The following is an 18,005-nucleotide window of genomic DNA, read 5'->3' as shown; positions in this document are numbered from 1 at the left end:
TCACAGCTGCTTGGACAGAGGCCCAGGACCCATGTCTTACAGCTGCTGGTTAAGAGAGTAGTAACTGCATCAGAGCGGTGCTGCCCTTAGGTCAGACCGTTCCTGGCTACTTAATCCATACCACTTTCTGCTAGGCTGCCTGGCTACTAACCATTTGGAAATTAATCTGGCATAGTTGTTCTCAAATTCTTGTGTGCAAATTCTTGAGAGCACTCATGGGGTGGTTGTGGAGAGCTGTTGGACTGCAAGCTAACAACTGACTGTCCTCACAATGTCTGCACAACTGTAAGCAAAGAAAATGAGAATATTTTCTCATTTCAACAAAAAGCAGTCACAGACTGAGAGCAAGGCTTGAACTCAGGTGCTGTAACATCAGCTTCTACCATATGAACTAAAGGGCTAATTGCATCACTTATGGGAGCAGTAATATATACAGGGACTGGAAGCAAGGTTGACCAGCCCCAGCATGAAGATTCTTCAGCTTAGAAAAAAAAAGAGAGTTAAATGGGATCTGACAGAAGCCCGTGAAGTCATCTATCATGTGGAAAAAATGAGCTTGGGAGAACTGTGGGACATGTAATGAAGTGGTTAGAGAGTTGGTGTAAGTAGACAGAAGTGCTTTTTTTGGTGGCTTTCCACTAGGATTTTGGAATGCATTAGGGCTGAGTGGAAGAGACTCAAAAAGGGATGAGATGCACTCATACAAGGCTGGTGACACGGTATTCCTGCTCTAGCAGCTTGCCGGGGAAGCCCTGGGTCCCTGCTTGCTGGGAGCCAAGTGGCACACCTGGGGAAAAGCTGCTTCCATACATGTTGCTCTTGCCCCATTCCCTCAGCTGCTGGTGGAGGTGAAACTCGAGGGGGCCTTCATCGAGCCTGTGGCAGCAGCTCAGCTGCTTTTCAGTGTGGGCAGTGGTCAGGGGACCCTGTGTACCACCAGGACAATATGAGCGGTTAGTGAGGAAAGAGCTGGTTTCACCCTGCCGACACTTTCAGCTGGGATTTGTGTCTGACAATAGAATAACCCAACAGTCCCAGGGTTTTACAGCCCATTCAGACTGTATCCAGATCTGCCCAGTCATTTTTAATTTCCACAGCACAGTCTCTTAAGAAGATCTGGAGGGTGGAGGATTAAAACAATTTACAGTTTACAGAAATGCAGCTGTTTTGCTCTGCTCATGGGAGCAAAGTTTGTAGCACTGGTTTTATGGTACCACCTTGCTTTTATACTCCACGCTTTGTTAAACATGATAATGAGTTCAGCGCTATGTAGTGCACTTAGTGCTGTGCAGAAATAAAAGTATTTCCTGCCCACACTTCAAAAGAACTGCTGTGATGGTAAAGGTTCTTTCAAGCTTAGGGCTGCTAGCCTAAACACGGTGTATGCTGGGTTAGCCTCTCAAAAAGATCTGTATTGAAAATTTACATTTATCTTTGTAAGAATGGCAAGCTCCCATGGAAAGCAAAACACTATATAAAGCAGTTCACTGAGGCAGTATGTTTTACCATATTCCCCTTCTGGAACAGAGAGGAGTTTTGTATTCCATTAATCAACTTCTAAGCCCTGAAGGTCACAATTATCTGGCCACTATTTTTTCAGTATTACTGATTTTAGTACATGATTAACTTCCATGTGTGCATCATTAAGATGAAGAATTGTTTTTGAAGTTTCAAATAGAGCAGCAGGTCTTAGCTGTAGTATTTGCCATACTTGCTCAGCCACTGTTAAAAGGGATGATTTATAGAAAATCCAGCTGTGAGTTTTCATTTCTTCAAGAGCAGGAGGCGGGACTAGAAACCAACCTAAAACCAAGCGGAGCATTGATCAGAGTAGAAATGATGTAGAGCACAGCTCCGCAGACAACAGCTAAGCATTGTGGAAGTGTTAGCTGGCAGCGATAAGGAGGCAGAAGCAGCGCTCGGTGACAGAGGAGCCATCTGTCAGGAACTGGGAATCCGATTTCAGGAGGGCAGAAAATGAAGTACAGAAGAAAGTGATTTTGGTTCAGAGGTACAGTGAAGCCCAAGGATATCTGTGGACAGTAAGTTTCTGTACTGTAGCAGGGATATTTAAATACAGCAGATAGTATACTGTTTGGAAGGGCTTTTCAGCTTTGAAAACAGGCATAAATAGCTCCTTTATAAAACAGCTTTTACTTGAAGTTTTTTATTTATTTTTGAGATGTAAATAAGCTTATCTGTTTGAGATGGTTTGTTTGAAAACTTGGAAACTAACTTTAAAACTGCTGGTGTCCATCACTTCAGAGGGTGGTTTTGTTTAATAAGGTCATGTCCTGTGGAGGGTAAGATTTGTTCATAAACTTTCTGAAAAATATTAGAAGAAAAGGCTGCTTTGGCCCCAGTTGTGAGGTGAAAAAGGGTAGGCAAGAATATTTTTTCTGGAAAGGGGAAAGGAGTTCCCACCCAAATAGATCTAAACTAACTGGAACTACAGTGTATAAACACCCTGGGGCTAGATCCTACCCTCACTTACACTGATGTAAGTCAGGTTTGAGTCTACTGCACTTAATAAAATTACTCCTGATTTAATTAAGGGTAGAATTTGGTTGCACATTTCTTAATAATGAAAAAGCCCCATGGTTCTTTCCAAAGTGTGTTTTATGTTAACAGATTATTACGGGCTTGCTTTAAAATATGTTACCATTAATTGTAAACTCACATTATGTTGTATCTTTTGTCATGGATTTGTATCCTTCTTTGAAACTAGCACAACAGGCTGTGTGAGATACTGTAAGCAATCCTATTATTTCTTATTAGCAGGTTCTGAGATAAGGTTTGCAGTGCTCACAATTTCATGCTTGTTTCAGTTCAGTGGCTCATATTTGGGTGATGTGCTTTAATAACAAAAACGTTAGTGAAGCTCCAGCTGGGAGCTGTAGCAGAAAAGTGTCAAAGTTCTGTACAAGACCCCAGACTGTATTATTGGGAATGAAGCTGTTCTATTACAAACTGTACAAAAAAATTACTCTTGTTGCAGTGGTTTTGATGTATGAGTTAGAAGCAGAAGCATTGGCTGCTGACTGAGGAAAAAAAAAAACCAACAAAACCAACAACCAAACCCCACTCATTATTATGGCCCAATATGGATGACAAAACACTGTAGCATGTGTGGGAAAATGGCTGCAGTCCAATGTCTGGAACCATTTATCTTCTGGTAGAGTCTGGAAGATGACTGTTTTATGTATTTTACAGAAATCCCTGCTGATTGATTTCATTTACTTAGGGGGAGGGGGCACGGTGACTGATGGCAGGGACAACTGGGGAAAACAAAGTGGATTCTTTGCATTATCCCGACATCCTGTTCTGGTTAGGGTTGTTGGCACCTTTGTAGGGAGCCAGAGTCTGCTGGGCAGCCCAGTATGTCCTGCCACTGCTTTTGCTACTACACACAGCCAGAAGTTTGCTTCTTCTTTCTGGGTCTCAGTGAGCTGAAAGATGCGGGTTCTGTTTCCAGTAGCATCAGTCACATTTTGGAAATGATGATTTGCAGAGGTCTGAAGGGGAACGGACAGAAATGGGTACAGGTCTCTGGAGCCTGCTGGTAATTTGGCTGATATTGGTAGGCACTGTTATTGAAGAGGGAGGAAAGAATTTGTGAAAGAGGAAAAATCTGCTTTCAGTGTGCAAGGCTTGCTGGAATAGCTCATCCCACTTTGGCACAAGAGGTCTGTACGCTAGAATGTTGATACAGTTTTCTTCTGACGTTTGTTGCTAAAATAGTCACAATTCCCGGTGTTTCTTTATTTGTAAGGAATAAAGAGCTTGTCAAGCATAAGAGAGACAACAGGGATATACTGTACATCAGTGTCTTTCCTTTGCCTTAACTCTTATTTTTAAGTGTGTTCTGCTTGCTTGTCCATCAAGGTGTTTGCCTTCAAATCAATTAGTCTCACATCACTTCGTGATAATTGCTTGTTGTCTACCAGGCATATCTACAGACATTTCCTTTCACGTTGCAGGGAATGAGTGCCAACATTTTCCATATGATGAAACAAGAGTGGAGAGATATGTTTCCTGTTCAGTACACTGCGTTGAGGTTTAACAAAAATTGAGGAGAAAATGGATTTTTCAGTTGACAATACTAGTTCATTTTGTCCTCTTCAATCTCTTCACAGGGTCCTTTACTAATGCTTACAATACTGTAATGGTCCAATACAGTTGTCCAACACAGGGTCACATAATAAACTCAGGGAAAGGTAAGAGTATTTTGTCTCACCCATCACATCCAATTTCCCAGGCATAACTGCTTGGTATAATCAAGACATTCTTCATTGGCGGAGTGTGAAAGAAAGAAAGATCTTCTGCTTTACCCCAACTGTCAAGGAAGCTTCACAAATTTATCAAGTATATTTATCAAATTAGTAGGAGCTGTTAAGCACTGTGTTTAAATAATATCCCAAGGATAAACCCAGCACCACCTTCCTTCTGAACAGCATCCTGTATTATTGCCCTGCAGTGTCATTCAGCCTGCTCAGGTCATTTGGCTTCATTGCTCATCATGCTGTCTCGATGCACACTCATTTTCTGTCTGTCTGTGGAGGATGTGCTTATGGCTGGCTGTCAGACATCTCTTTGTTATGCATGTGTTGACCTCTGATTTGTAAGTTTATGGGAATTCAGGTTAGTTGTAACCTTTTCTACTTTCTTAATTTTGTCTTCCTTTTCAGCCACCTTGTGTTTTGGTTATCCTCCCACGGAATGTTTTCTTGCTGAGACTTTCCCAGAGGAGTATCCAGTTTAGCTCTTGATGAATTGAATTCAAGCCTTTTTGGTGGATCTGATTGAAGAGGGCAGTGGGTAGTGCTATGGGTTTCAGGTGATGGTACCAGTTCTTTTCCTTGGGTATGCCACTGCGCTGTCCTAGGACACAGAGAAAATCTAGTGCCCTGGTGACTTTTATAGAAGATCTGCCTTTATAATGTGGTCCTTGAGGGGGACTGTCTTCCCCATGAAGGGCTCTTAAGAACCCTGAGAGAGTTCTTAATGAGATAGTGCTGGTAAACAGGCCCAGTGTAAGTCCAGTGTCTTCCTTTAATCTTGCATTTGGCAGGAGGAAGAAAGAGTGGTCTAAGCTGATGCAAAACAGTTTTTTTGCCCAACAGGACTGCATTCTCTTGATGGTTTGGAGTAGGTGTGGGGTCTACCAGCCGCCAACCCTTACTCTTCTGTAAGAATTAGTAAAATGTTGTGCTCAGGCTCCAGTCATTTCAGTTACTGCCTGCACAGTCTCTACATTTCTGTTAGTCACCTTTTAAGTCTCTTCATTATCTGGAAACATCCTTCATGTAATCACCACAAGTGTGCCTTCCTGTGTGCACTACCTCTTAGAGGTAAAATATCTTAGAATCTCTTTTACACGCATTGCACATTATCCCAGTGTTAATGACTGTTGTCCTTTTGTACTTTGTGATATAGTATATGGCAAACATAAGCTGGGTGACAGAGCTACAGCTGCCTCCCGTTTTCTTATCAGATACTGTTAAAAACAAAAAATAGTTAAAAAAAAAGAAAAGGGAGCTCTGTAGGCTGTGGAACATTATGAAACCTCCCACTGAATGTCTGCATAGGACATACAGCAACAGCAAAGCTGTAATGTACTAAATGAGTTTGGAGTAGGGGCCAACTGAATGCAATGCGTAAGTGATATACTTATTAATTTATAACCTTGACCTAGAATCATGAGTTTTTGCTGTCTCATAACAAATATGACTTCATGTGACCCTTTAAAGCCTTCAGCATTAAGCAGCATTAAGTTAATGGCTACTTGTTTTGTACCTTCAGTGAAAAATTATGCATAAATCAAGTAAGCTTTGCTTGTAATGTACTCATAATCCTCACAAGCAAAACTCCCACCCAGATCTAGTGATCAAGCATGGTTTCTTGAACTCAGCAGAAAGGTCACTACTTAAAAAATATGGGGATATAATAGTCAGGCCACCCAGGCAATTTTTTTTTGGCTAGGATATTGCTTTAATTAAGTGATTGTAAATTGAAATAATAATAGGATGCTGATTTAAGCAGATAAAAGCCAGGGGAGCTACATTAAGCTCAGTTTTCGTCCACCAAACACATCCAGACAAGCTGAGCTCACTTGCTGTTTGGAGAACATTTTTGCACAGAGGGACAGACAGGCTGGGCTGAGGTTGAGTCCTGAACGTTCTGGGGTTTGCATACTTAAATCCAGCCCTTAGCATTGTTTTGTTCTTTAATTACCTCTGGTTTGTTGATTTATTGATGCTTTTGAAGGCAAGAAGACTCAGTAAAACGTAATCATCCTGTGTCACGTAAAAGCTCCTATTAAATCTGTGGACATTATAGACAAAAGGAAAGGATTGATTGAGGGGACTTTTGTGGAAATGGTCTTCCACCTACAGGTAAAAATCATAGAATTATAGAATAGTTAGGGTTGGAAAAGACCTTAAGATCATCTAGTTCCAACCCCCCTTGCCGTGGACAGGGACACCTCACACTAAACCATGTCACCCAAGGCTCTGTCCAACCTGGCCTTGAACACTGCCAGGGATGGAGCATTCACAACCTCCCTGGGCAACCCATTCCAGTGCTTCACCACCCTCACAATAAAGAATTTCTTCCCTATATACAATCTAAACTTCCCCTGTTTAAGTTTGAACCCATTACCCCTTGTCCTATCACTACAGTCCCTAATGGAGAGTCCCTTCCCAACATCCTTATAGACCCCCTTCAGATACTGGAAGGCTGCTATGAGGTCTCCATGCAGCCTTCTCTTTTCCAGGCTGAACAGCCCCAACTTTCTCAGCCTGTCTTCATATGGGAGGTGCTCCAGTCCCCTGATCATCCTCGTGGCCCTCCTCTGGACTTGTTCCATCAGTTCCATGTCCTTTTTATGTTGAGGACACCAGAACTGCACACAATACTCCAAGTGAGGTCTCACAAGAGCAGAGTAGAGCAGCAGGATCACCTCCTTCAACCTGCTGGTCATGCTCCTTTTGATGCAGCCCAGAATACGGTTGGCTTTCTGAGCCATGAGCTCACACTGCAGCCAGCTCATGTTCATTTTCTCATCAACCAACATCCCGAAGTCCTTCTCCACAGGACTGCTCTGTATCTCTTCTCAACACAACCTGTAGTTGTGCCTGGGATTGCTCTGACCCAAGTGTAGGACCTTGCACTTGTCATGGTTAAACTTCATGAGGTTGGCCTCAGCCCACCTCACAAGTGTGTCAAGGTCCCTCTGGATGGCATTCCTTCCCTCCAGTGTATCAACTGAACCACACAGCTTGGTGTCATTGGCAAACTGAAAATAAAAATATTGGTAGCTGTCTTTTAAAGGTGCAGTTGAGTTCCTGAATTACAAATGAGAAGGAAATTCGTGAGAAAACACTGTTTAGGTCTCTCTCAGTTCTTGAAATCTGCCAATACAGTCAACAATTTGAGCAGAAGGTGACTGGGAACCAGTGGTCCTGCAGAAGGGGTGGTGGCTGTAGCATCTTCATGGAGCACTGCTAGGAGAAGTGAAGGCTGGACTTACGTATTCTGTATTAGATGGCCTTTCCATTTGGGTGTGGCTTTGGGCACATGGGAATAATATTTGCTTTAGCATTTGTTATTCAGGCTTTGAATGGGGTTGTCAGCCATGAATGGAGACCTTTGCCAGCCGTGAGCACTGATATACAGTTGGAAAGTCAACTTTACATCAGTCAGCATGGTCAAGAAAGTCAACACAATCCCACCTGGCTTAGTTTTGAGGAAATATTTGGTACTTGCACCTACCTTGTGCTGCCTGTGCCCATGGGGACCCCATACCTGCCCCGCAGACCCTATGTTTAAAAAGCACCTCTTCATCTTCTTTTCCAGCACAGCAGAGCATAGCATAGCATCCAGGCATTACTCCTTCTTGCTGCACCTCTCGTGTCTATGCATCACAGCTGGTACACCTAGAGCAGTGCATGGGCCCCTGTTTGTCACAGAAGAAGGACACAGAAAATTGTTTGTTCAGGAGATGATAATTTGTCACATCCCTCCACCAGTGGCTAATAACCTACTTGGGTAATTCTGATACATGAATTTGGTTTGAAGGAAAACACACACAGATGATCAGGAGTGAATGTGATCAGTATAGATGCAAGGATGTGTACCTCTCTAGTGCTTGTGAGCCACTGAATTAAAAATATAGATGCATGTTAATATTTAGCACATACATAATGCATTAAATCTCCATAGTACTGTAGGAACATGTCTAATGTATACATCCAAATAAATGGAAGAGGTAATCACACATAACAGTCAGTCTTTTCATCTCTTTACACAATGAAGAATGAAGATGATGTTTTGTTTGGACTGTTATTGCTTATACATAACTGACAATACCATCCTATATTCTCAGTTCTTTGTAAAAACATCACAAGTTTGTCGTTACAAAAACATTTCAGATTGCATAAGACATTTCAGTGTTGTAATGAGTTAAACTTCACTTTTTTTTGCTAAATTGAAAATTAGAAGAGGCTGACCCAGATCTCAGTAGGATTCTCCACTGGAATGCTGAACAAGCTAAACCAGTTAATTTTAAAAAATTGTTTGAAAAACGTCTTTCAGAAAATAGTCTTAAAAGCCTGGTACTGATAATGAGCATGTTGGCAGACCTTTAAGGCAGCAGTCAAACACCCTCACGCTTCATTTTATTTATTTATATTACATTTCTATTGCCCACTCGAGCCTCCAGAGCAAATTCAATAGACAGCTATAGTTCCGCCTTAATTCCTCAGCCCTGGTTGCTATGGCATCCAAGTTAGGACAGTATCTGGCAGCTCCAGGTGGCTAAGCACACAGATAATACATGAGCAGAAATTTAGGGAGCCATGAGGTGGTACCTTATGACCAAGGGGTATTGACCATAGCTTTTTCAAAAAGGGGCAAGGAATTGTGAACATTGCTGGGAAACCTGGGCTCTATTTAGCTGCAGTGAAAGCAGCCGCCTGTACCAGCAACCTACATTTGTACTGAAAGGCTCTGGTAGTGAGCTATGAAATAATTTAATGAAATGTTCAAATTAAATACAAAATTAGACATTAGAAGTGTCTGGCTCATATCACCTGTAGTCATGCTCAATAGCATTCTGCCCTCTGATTCATCCCACTCAGCTCAGTAGCATTATAATAGCTGTTGGATAAGATGGCTGAACTGAGCCTTCAGGTTAAAGACATATATAATTAGAATTGTAAGTATCATGCAGACAAATCCTTTTTTATTTACAGTCTTGGTACTCAGAATTTGTCCCATAATATAATACAAATAGGATCTACAAATTCAAATTTTTTAGTCTTAACTGTGTTCAGGATCAATATTCAAATGCTTTGGTAGAGTTTTCCCCCCATCCAGTTGTCACTGCTTTAAGTCACATTAATAGCAAGAATTAATTTTCATTTAAAGCATTTTTTTCCCAACATTTGTTTCCAGTAAGAAAAGAACGAGAACAAAGACTACCAAACAAAATATAACTTGTCTAAAATCTCATAAAAGCTCTTACACAAGAATCTATCAAGCCTGGGAAAAAATGTGTTCTTTTGTAAAAACATATTTTTCCTTGAAGTCACTGCTAGATTGCAAAAGTTCACATAACATACTGGTATGTGTATGTGTTTATGTAAGACGGACCTCTGTATTTCACTTACTGATGTCAGTGTTGCCTTGGCAACTGTGTTTTATTGATTAGTAGAATATATGTAATTTGTTTCAGAGCTGCATCATCTTACAAGTTCATTTTTCTTGGTGAGAAGTGGTTTCATTTTCTTATTCTCTGAGTACAATTATTTTTACAATATGAGAAGAATCCTTCTGGAGGTTTTTTTGTGAATGTACACAAAACCCAACAGAGTTTGGCAATGCATGTTAATAAAGTCATTAAATACTTTACCAATAGATGCATTTCTAAAGTTCTTTTGCTGTATCTATTAACCTAGCATCTTATCTGCTGCTTCAGTGGTAACCAAAAGGAGATGCTGTCCATGCAGTTCCAGTTATTAGATATCAGAGTAGCGGTTTTCCTCTAGAGATTTCAAATTCCAGTTAGTAATACTTTGCAGGATCTCTTTGAATGAAGTGTTATTATAGAATTTGTTTTACATGTTGGTAAGCTAAGATACGGAAAACTTAGCCACACTGAAATAAGACTAAGTCTGAAATCGTACTGAGAGTAGCTCCTGAAATTCATGAATCTTTTGTTCTACCCATTCTGGGTTTGTCAGGTCCAAAGGTTAGCTCCTGACTCAGGACAGCAGCAGTTAATGAACCAATTGTCCCATCACCAGTCCTATTTCTGTGAGTGCCGGTCATCTTTATGATGTGTCATGGTCCTGACCTGAAGACCCTTCATTTTCACACAAACTTATCAGAGGAGAGGATGGAAAGGGTAGGTGGGACACCATGCCTGAGTTCAGGTGGTGCCATTGCCTGATGACATGCACAGCTGGAAAGATCCACCTAGTAAGATTTATCAAATACCATCCTGCTTTCGGTTTTATAGTTTCCTCTTATCTTTATTTGTTTCATGGTTTATGAGTATCGCAGGAGCCAAGAGCAGGCAGGGTGTCCAACTTCCCAGATAAAATCAGGCAGGGAAGCAGCAAGAAAAAAAACTTGGAGTCTGAGGAGAAGGAGGAGGACTACAAACAACAGATGGGAAAGTAATGGAAGTCCAGCCAGATGTTGATGTAAAAACTGTCTTTTTTTGTGTAGAACTGAAAGCCTAGCCATCCCTACAGTCCTAATATTAACAATTTACAAATTACAGCAGTGATTGTATTTATATGTCATACAGAGTGTAAATGATAGGAATGGGTTGTCAACACACATAGGAAAACAAGTCTGAAAATCTCTAGCACTTTCTTTAAATATAATAGTTCCTGACAATTAAATACCGCATTGGTTGTTATCTAAATATTTATCTTCAACAAAAGTACAAGTCCACAGTCAGAGAAAACCCAGTCTTCTGTGTCTTAAAGATTAAATTATGTTCTACTTTTGAAAAAGAGCTCAGTTCCTCATTTTATCCTGTTTTAATTTTGCGGATAACTTTGCAAAAAAAGAAAGAGAAAAGAGTCTGCCATTGATGGCATGCAGGGACAAAGGCACTGTTACTAGATTGTGGTTTTGAAGTCTGTTTACCATGCTAAGTCAGAGACCATAATATGAAATCATGTTTTTAATCTTTTGGATTAAAACATTCAACAGCAGGCCTTCCTAGCAACAAGGCTCCACCTAACACAGAACCTTATTTTCTTGCAAAGATCCTGCAGTTTTACATGGATTTTCTGGGTCAGTCTTTGGCAGCAACAATGCTAATTTATTCCAGATGAAACTCAGACCCACTATAATTGTCAATACTATGGTATTTGTCTGAAAAATCAAGAAGTGATGACATTTTCTAGAGAGGCTGCATGTCTTACGGAGAGCCCAGTCCCCTTAATTCAAGTTTTTAGGTACCCAGGGTTAAGCAAATGGTCCAGTCCATTTGTCATAGTTGCTTAAATTCCTTGTACAGTCTAAGGAGAACAGCAGTTGCTTACTGAAGACCTGTGGAGGGAGATTGGTTCCCCCTCTCTATCCATCCACCCACCCAAGGGTGATTCAGTCTGCCTCATTCAAGTAGATACCTCTTCCTTTGGGAATATAGAGAACAATAGGAAATAAATGCTGGCACCTCCATGCAGTTGGGACCCATTTACTCATTTGAAGATGGATGTGACTTATCTTCCTCATGCATAATAACCCAAGAATTAAAGCACTCATCCCAGAGAAGGGAGTTCATGAGCTTTAATTGGTCTGCGTGGGTTTAGCTCACATCATCTGCATTTAAGTCAAAGGAGCTAAATTCACCCTTTTGTAGGATGACCATCCGTAGGTCTCCATGATTTTGTCTCTTATCCTTTCCTGCCTATCTGTGAGGACTGTAAACTTTGTAAGGGGCCAGCCTGTTTGTCAGTGAATATTTTGGCATCACTGACTGTTGCAAGGTTCTAATTTTGCCTGAGGTTTGTAATGAAATATAAAGAATAGCAATTATTGTGCAAACTTCTCCCTGTGTACCACAAAAAAGCTGAGTAAAAGCTTTGTTCTGGCAGAACTCATGGACTATTCATTAGAGACTGTAGTGATAGGACAAGGGGTAATGGGTTCAAACTTAAACAGGGGAAGTTTAGGTTGGATATAAGGAAGAAATTCTTTACTGTTAGGGTGGTGAGGTACTGGACTGGGTTGCCCAGGGAGGTTGTGAATGCACCATCCCTGGCAGTGCTGCACCGTCCCAAGGCCACGTTGGACAGAGCCTTGGGTGACATGGTCTAATGTGAGGTGTCCCTGCCCATGGCAGGGGGGTTCAAACTTGATGATCTTAAGGTTCTTTCCAACCCTAACTATTCTATGATTCTATGATTCTGTGTCTTTGGTTAGTATTAGTAGAAGGTGGGCTTCGGTTGTGACATAGTTTGTGGAACAGAGAGCGAGTCTTCAGTGATGTTGGACTTGATGTGTGTTTAGGGAATGGTGGCTGCGTCTTGGTTTTCTATGGATATGATTATTTCCTCATTTTTAGTTGTCTCTTCTAAGGACATTTGTGCTGGAGCTTACTAGATCTGTGGTACTAGGAAATATAGTGCACCAGCGTCCTTTCTTGCAACTGAGTCTTTTAGGAGCTTTTTTGGACCAAGGCAAGTACATAGCTTAGGGCAGAGGTAGGCTGCAGAGCTCTTACTCAGCCTCTCAGCATCTTGTTCTCTTGGAGTTTCTAAAGAAGGAAGCAGTGGGAGGGACAGGGCTGTGAGCGCAATGTGAGGGTGTTATGCTGTAAGGACATTATGCGCTCACTCCTGCAACACTGGCAAAGAATGTAGCAATGATATGTTCCTCTAATGAGTCAGTCTCGAGCTGCCAAAAGTTGGAGCAGCCCTGTTGCCCAGTGATGAGTAGTGGTTTTGACCTTTATTCCTATCTTGGAGACTATTGTAAAATTGAGCTAAATGAATTGCTTTCTGTGCACTGGCATCAGCGTAGCCTAGTGTCTTACAGATTTTTCTCCCCCCACTTCACTGAAACGAAGTCCTTACTTCCCCTCTTCCATGCCACTCCCAGATCTTTCTCCCATTCCTCAAATATTTGTTGGGAAAGTGGTACATACACTGTGGCTGATGCAGAATGTTGCATACTCTGTAGCCATCTGCCTGCTGCTTCGCAGCATGGGTACTGGGTCAACCCACAAATGGCTTTTCCTGCTGGAATACTAAGCTTTTCTCAAGTGGCTTTTCTAAAATGTAGCATCTTTGAGACCTGGCATTTGACTGAAATAGGCGAATAGATTCGTAAATTATATTTGGGTGCAGGGTATGTCCCAGAGACACAAGTGGTAAGAATATTATATCCTTAGGCAGCAACAGTGCAAATACACTTTAATGCAAGCAGAAATTAAAAGCATTATGAGGAAATTACTAGGTGAAGCTCTATGAGTTGTGTTTTAGAGACAGACATAAAAGGAGCACATTTTTAGGTTTGCCATAAAATCTTTTAAATTATTACAGTGAAAAATTGTTGAGCCACTTAACATAATGAAAATACGGGACTCACCCTGCCAGTTCATCCCTTACTTATTCCAGCCCAGCAGATGGATAGCTAGTGATGAATTTGGTCTGAGCTTATCAAGTAAACAGCTATACAGCTTATAGATGGCTAAAGTTATATGAGTGCACTGCACCTATAAAGTGACAGTTATTTTGGTCATCTCTTACTCTGCCATCTTAAAAGTATTGTTAATTTCTATTAACATCTAAAAGAGAAATAAAGTAGAATTTGGCAGTCTGAAGACTGCTTTTTTGAAAAAGATTCTGACTATGTTTAGGATGCAGGATTTTAGGAGAAGTGTAAGGTTAGAAGCTAAAACTGTTTCTAAATATACCCAGTTGTGCTTTTTATTAAAGGGAGTTGTTCCTAGCTCGAAGTCCCTATAACTACTGTGAAAACGTGCACCTCTGATGTACACAACAAGCTACATATATCACAGCTTGGAGTCAAGGTAGATGCCCAGTACTGTGTATTGTTAGTTCTTGGTGGCTTTTACAATTATTTCCAGTAGAAAAAAAACAGTTTTGGGGGATGGAAGAGAGGAAGAGAAGGGAAGCAGGAGGGAGCCTGGCAGAAAGGATCTAAATATCTTACACATTTTATATAATTATGGATGAAATAATTATGAAATAAATTCCTAGGTAATTCCAAGATAAAAACCCACCATAAAGCTATGTATTATATGTCAGTTAAGGATAAGCTTCCATCTTAGCATTCCTGGGGACCCATTTGTGATGCTATCCTATCTCACATTTTCATCTCATGAAAGCCGTATTTGCCTTATGGGTGTGGCATCATCGTGATAAAAAAGAGGTGGTGCTACTGGTGTCACAGTTGACTGCCGTACTTTGAGCAGCTCCATTAGTACACAGCTCTTGAAGGCTGCTCTGGAAGGGTCTTTACATTTATGACAGATGCTAAGGCCCTGATGGCTTCCAGAATGATGGAGGAGAACGTTTTGCCCTTTCATTTCAAGGCATCATAAAGTCTTGAAGACTTCTGAGGCTGGCTGCCAGATGCGATTAAAAATTAATGAAGCATTGCAATTGTACCTTATGCCCCAGACAGAAACTTGAATAACAGCTTTTCTTCAGACTAGCCTTCTAAATGTTTGGGGCTTTTTTACATCTCTATTTCTCTCCTTTCTGACCACAGTGACAACTTCCTTATCATAAAAAAATTAGAAAATAATAGTAGAAGACATTTGGGACATTTTTCATGCATATTCCTGCAGAATCTAGTTGGATTCTGCTCATTGCACACAGGGTGAGCTGCAAAGACAGACTGTAAACTGAAGCATAAAACTGAGTCAACAGATACTAAGTGGAGAAGCAGAAACACCTCTGTTGAGTGGTACAGGAGTTGCCTTCAGTAAGTCAATGTGTGCAATTGAAATGTGCAAACTGTTTATTGGGTGAGGGGCCTACTGCATTGCTTTGAAGCATGTCTGTATTGGATGGGAGAGTAAATATCATCTTTTCTGTGTGCTATTACCTCAGCTTTAAAATATTTTAAAGGAAAGGAAATAGAAAAAAGCAGGCAGCGAGGAGGTGTGTGATCGCCGCACTGGTGGTTTTGGAGGTCATTGGGAAGGGTTACTGCTCAGGCTCTGAGATTGAAGAAAAGCAATAATATGACAGCAAAGTAATATTAATTAATGCTTCTTTACTACTTTACATATGCTGAGTACTGAAGATACACAAGCTAAATGTAGACACTTGGTTATACAGAGAGAGATTTGGTTCTTCAAATCCTGTCATTTTTTTTGAACAGTTTAGTATAAATAAGTGTATATTTGACTGAACATTTTCTTTGCAAAAGCAGAAAAAAAACAGTCATTATCTGTGAATTGTTCATAGGGCTTTGTATACAAAAGCTTTTAGGGCTAAATTCTGATATAATCGCTCATACTAAATAGGAATGTACTCCTCAGATTATTTAATAGTAGTGAAAGTGTCTGATGTTTGTCAGTGTTCACCATGAAATACTGTTTTGGAAAGGTATTTATCAATGAGATTATAATTTGGGGATTTGCTTTATTTGAAAGAACATGCTCCTGGCTGCTCAGACACAGTTTTTGTCCATTGTGGTACAGGATAATCATGGGCTGTTTAGAACAGGAGTATTTTCTTGACACAAATATTGTTCTTTTAAGAGCAGACTTTTCGTGCTAATCTATCACATTATCATGACATGAGTAAGCAGTTATTCATAGTCACTGCAGTTACATAGTTCCCCCCAACAGGATACTGTTAAATAAACAATGTTATTTGAGGAACTGGCAATTCTCTCTTCATGCTTCACCCAAAGTATATTCTTAGCTTTTCATTCACTGATATTTTTGCTTTCTTGGAGTCCATGCGTCTTCCTTCTGAAACTCACAGTTGTGCAGACCTCTCATTTGAACAAATCTGTGATATTTTGAGAGAGACCTGCTCATTCATATTCATCAGAAGGTGTGAGGGTTAACTAATGTGGGCACTGCAGCTGAAGTTATCATCCAGAACGCCTTACAAACTGTGGAAGTCAGTATGGTATGAAGCAGTACCATTTCTGTAAGCAGGAATGCAAATGATGCTGAGATGCCAGCATGGCAGGAGCATAAAATGCTGTTTGCAGGAAAAGCAGAGAAGTTTACTGAGTTTCTGCAATCAGGTGTGCCAATCCAGAGGCAGTTAAATGCAAGGCCTGGAAAAGTAAGCTGTGCATTGCAGCCACAGTGGCTGAACACTGCTCAAGTTAATGTCTCCATCCAAGAACAGAGCTGGAACTGTGTCATCAAAACATCTAGTTCAGCAAAGAGTAGTAAATTTGCCACCTAGCCGGTTTAAAACCAAAGCAATCTGTTTTGTCAGGTGCATCTCAGAGTATATATTTTTCAAAGTTGTCCTGAATCCAGGGTTTCTCTAAAGAAGAGTAAATATTAGTCCTGCAGGTTTTGACAAACAGTGGATTAGATGAACTTTCACTCTTTGCTTTGGACTTAGGTTCTATGGTTAATTTCAACTTTTTAGATGAAGTCTTTTTAAGATAAAAATGAACATGATCATTCTTGGGAGAATGGCTATAGTTATCATCAGTCCCGAGTACATGAGTCAGATGGTGGTATTACCAAGTTATTCCTTACTCTATGCTTGTGTAAGATGCTCTGAAGGAAATGTGACTGCCTTCACAGGCAGTGGAGCTCAGCATTTTCCTAAACTCAGTGACCAGAGCACATGAAGTAATAAAATTTGACAGACACTCACTGAAGTATCTTGAGCAATAGTGGGATAGGTGTGGAAACTAAGATAATAATAAAAAAAAAAGTTGGAGAGGCAGAGAGAGCAGCTATACCTGTGAAAATAAAAGAGAAAAGGATCCCAGCAGTAAAGAATTGTCTGTTTTGTTGAAAATACAGGAGAGAGCAACAATGTGTGGTTCTTTTTCAAATCTGTTTCTTAGGTAAATAGCACAAAATGTGCCTTATGGCACAATCCAGCAAAGCAAGCAAGGAAATAAATGTTAGACATGCTTAAGCGCAGTGATTTTGACAACACAAATCTGTAGAAAATCCTGATCAGGAAAGCTGTCTTATTCAAGACAGCGTGAAACTGCACAGTTGGATCCCTTACAGTAGAAGTTTAAATTCATCTTTTCTTCAGAACAAAATTACTTTAAATGTATTGCTTGATTGCGATCTAGGTTACAGAACATACTGTTATAAAAATATAGCATTAGTGGAATTTTCCAAGTCCAAAAATAATATAGTGTCCAAACACTTATCTGATTTACGGCTTCACAGCCATGTCTAAGCTAGTACTGCCAAATAAAATTTTCTTTACTGTGACATGTATGCAGTTCTTCCTCAAGTGTTTGGAATAATGTCTTACATATAAATTAAGCAAAAGTTTCCATCTAGAAATATTCGACTATACTTACATTTTTAAAGGGCAGCTTCATTTTTTATGGTATCAGTGCCTAAACATGCATATGATATGTTTAACAAAATCAAGGACCCAAACACATGCAAGAACTGTGTAGTCATATCATACCGTGCTTTTTCACAAGGGGTGTGTATTTCATATAATATAATATAATATAATAGTAAAAGTACTTTTCTGAATTCCAATAATTTACGAATTTTGTACAATTAATATCTCTCAGGAAACCAATCAGACAGAAGAATGACAGTGAATTTGCCCTCTGGTTCCCCTAGGTGGGTGTGTTCCTGACATCTGTGTAGAAACATGTAATTGAAATAACACTTTGTCCTGGGTTCAGCAGTAGCAGTCATTTTCTCTCCTTGGTAGCTGGTGCAGTGCTGCGTTTTGACCACGTGGTTTTAAACCACGACACACTTGCATAAATTCCATTTAATAAGGATGCATTGGCTGGTGCCAGTGAATGTTAGGGCA

At 40.4% G+C, this 18,005-nt stretch overlaps 1 protein-coding gene across 4 annotated transcripts in view; it reads left to right on the top strand.

The window, feature by feature from the left end:
- The window catches only part of STARD13 (StAR related lipid transfer domain containing 13), a 253,710-nt gene that overhangs the window by 171,267 nt on the left and 64,438 nt on the right, over window positions 1–18,005 (top strand). Inside the window, exon 1 of one of the 4 annotated variants that reach the window (XM_031047741.2) lies at window positions 2,023–2,042. The exons of the other annotated variants lie outside the window; for them this stretch is intronic. The gene's annotated coding sequence lies outside the window, so the exon portion shown is untranslated. Of the gene's footprint in view, window positions 1–2,022; window positions 2,043–18,005 lie in introns of those variants that run through there. 4 annotated transcript variants of the gene reach the window in all.

The sequence above is a fragment of the Melopsittacus undulatus genome, chromosome 2, assembly GCF_012275295.1.
Source record: "Melopsittacus undulatus isolate bMelUnd1 chromosome 2, bMelUnd1.mat.Z, whole genome shotgun sequence".
In the NCBI taxonomy this organism is placed as follows: domain Eukaryota; kingdom Metazoa; phylum Chordata; class Aves; order Psittaciformes; family Psittaculidae; genus Melopsittacus; species Melopsittacus undulatus.
Note: the sequence above shows the minus strand (reverse complement) of the source record. Positions and strands in the feature narration are given on the sequence as shown.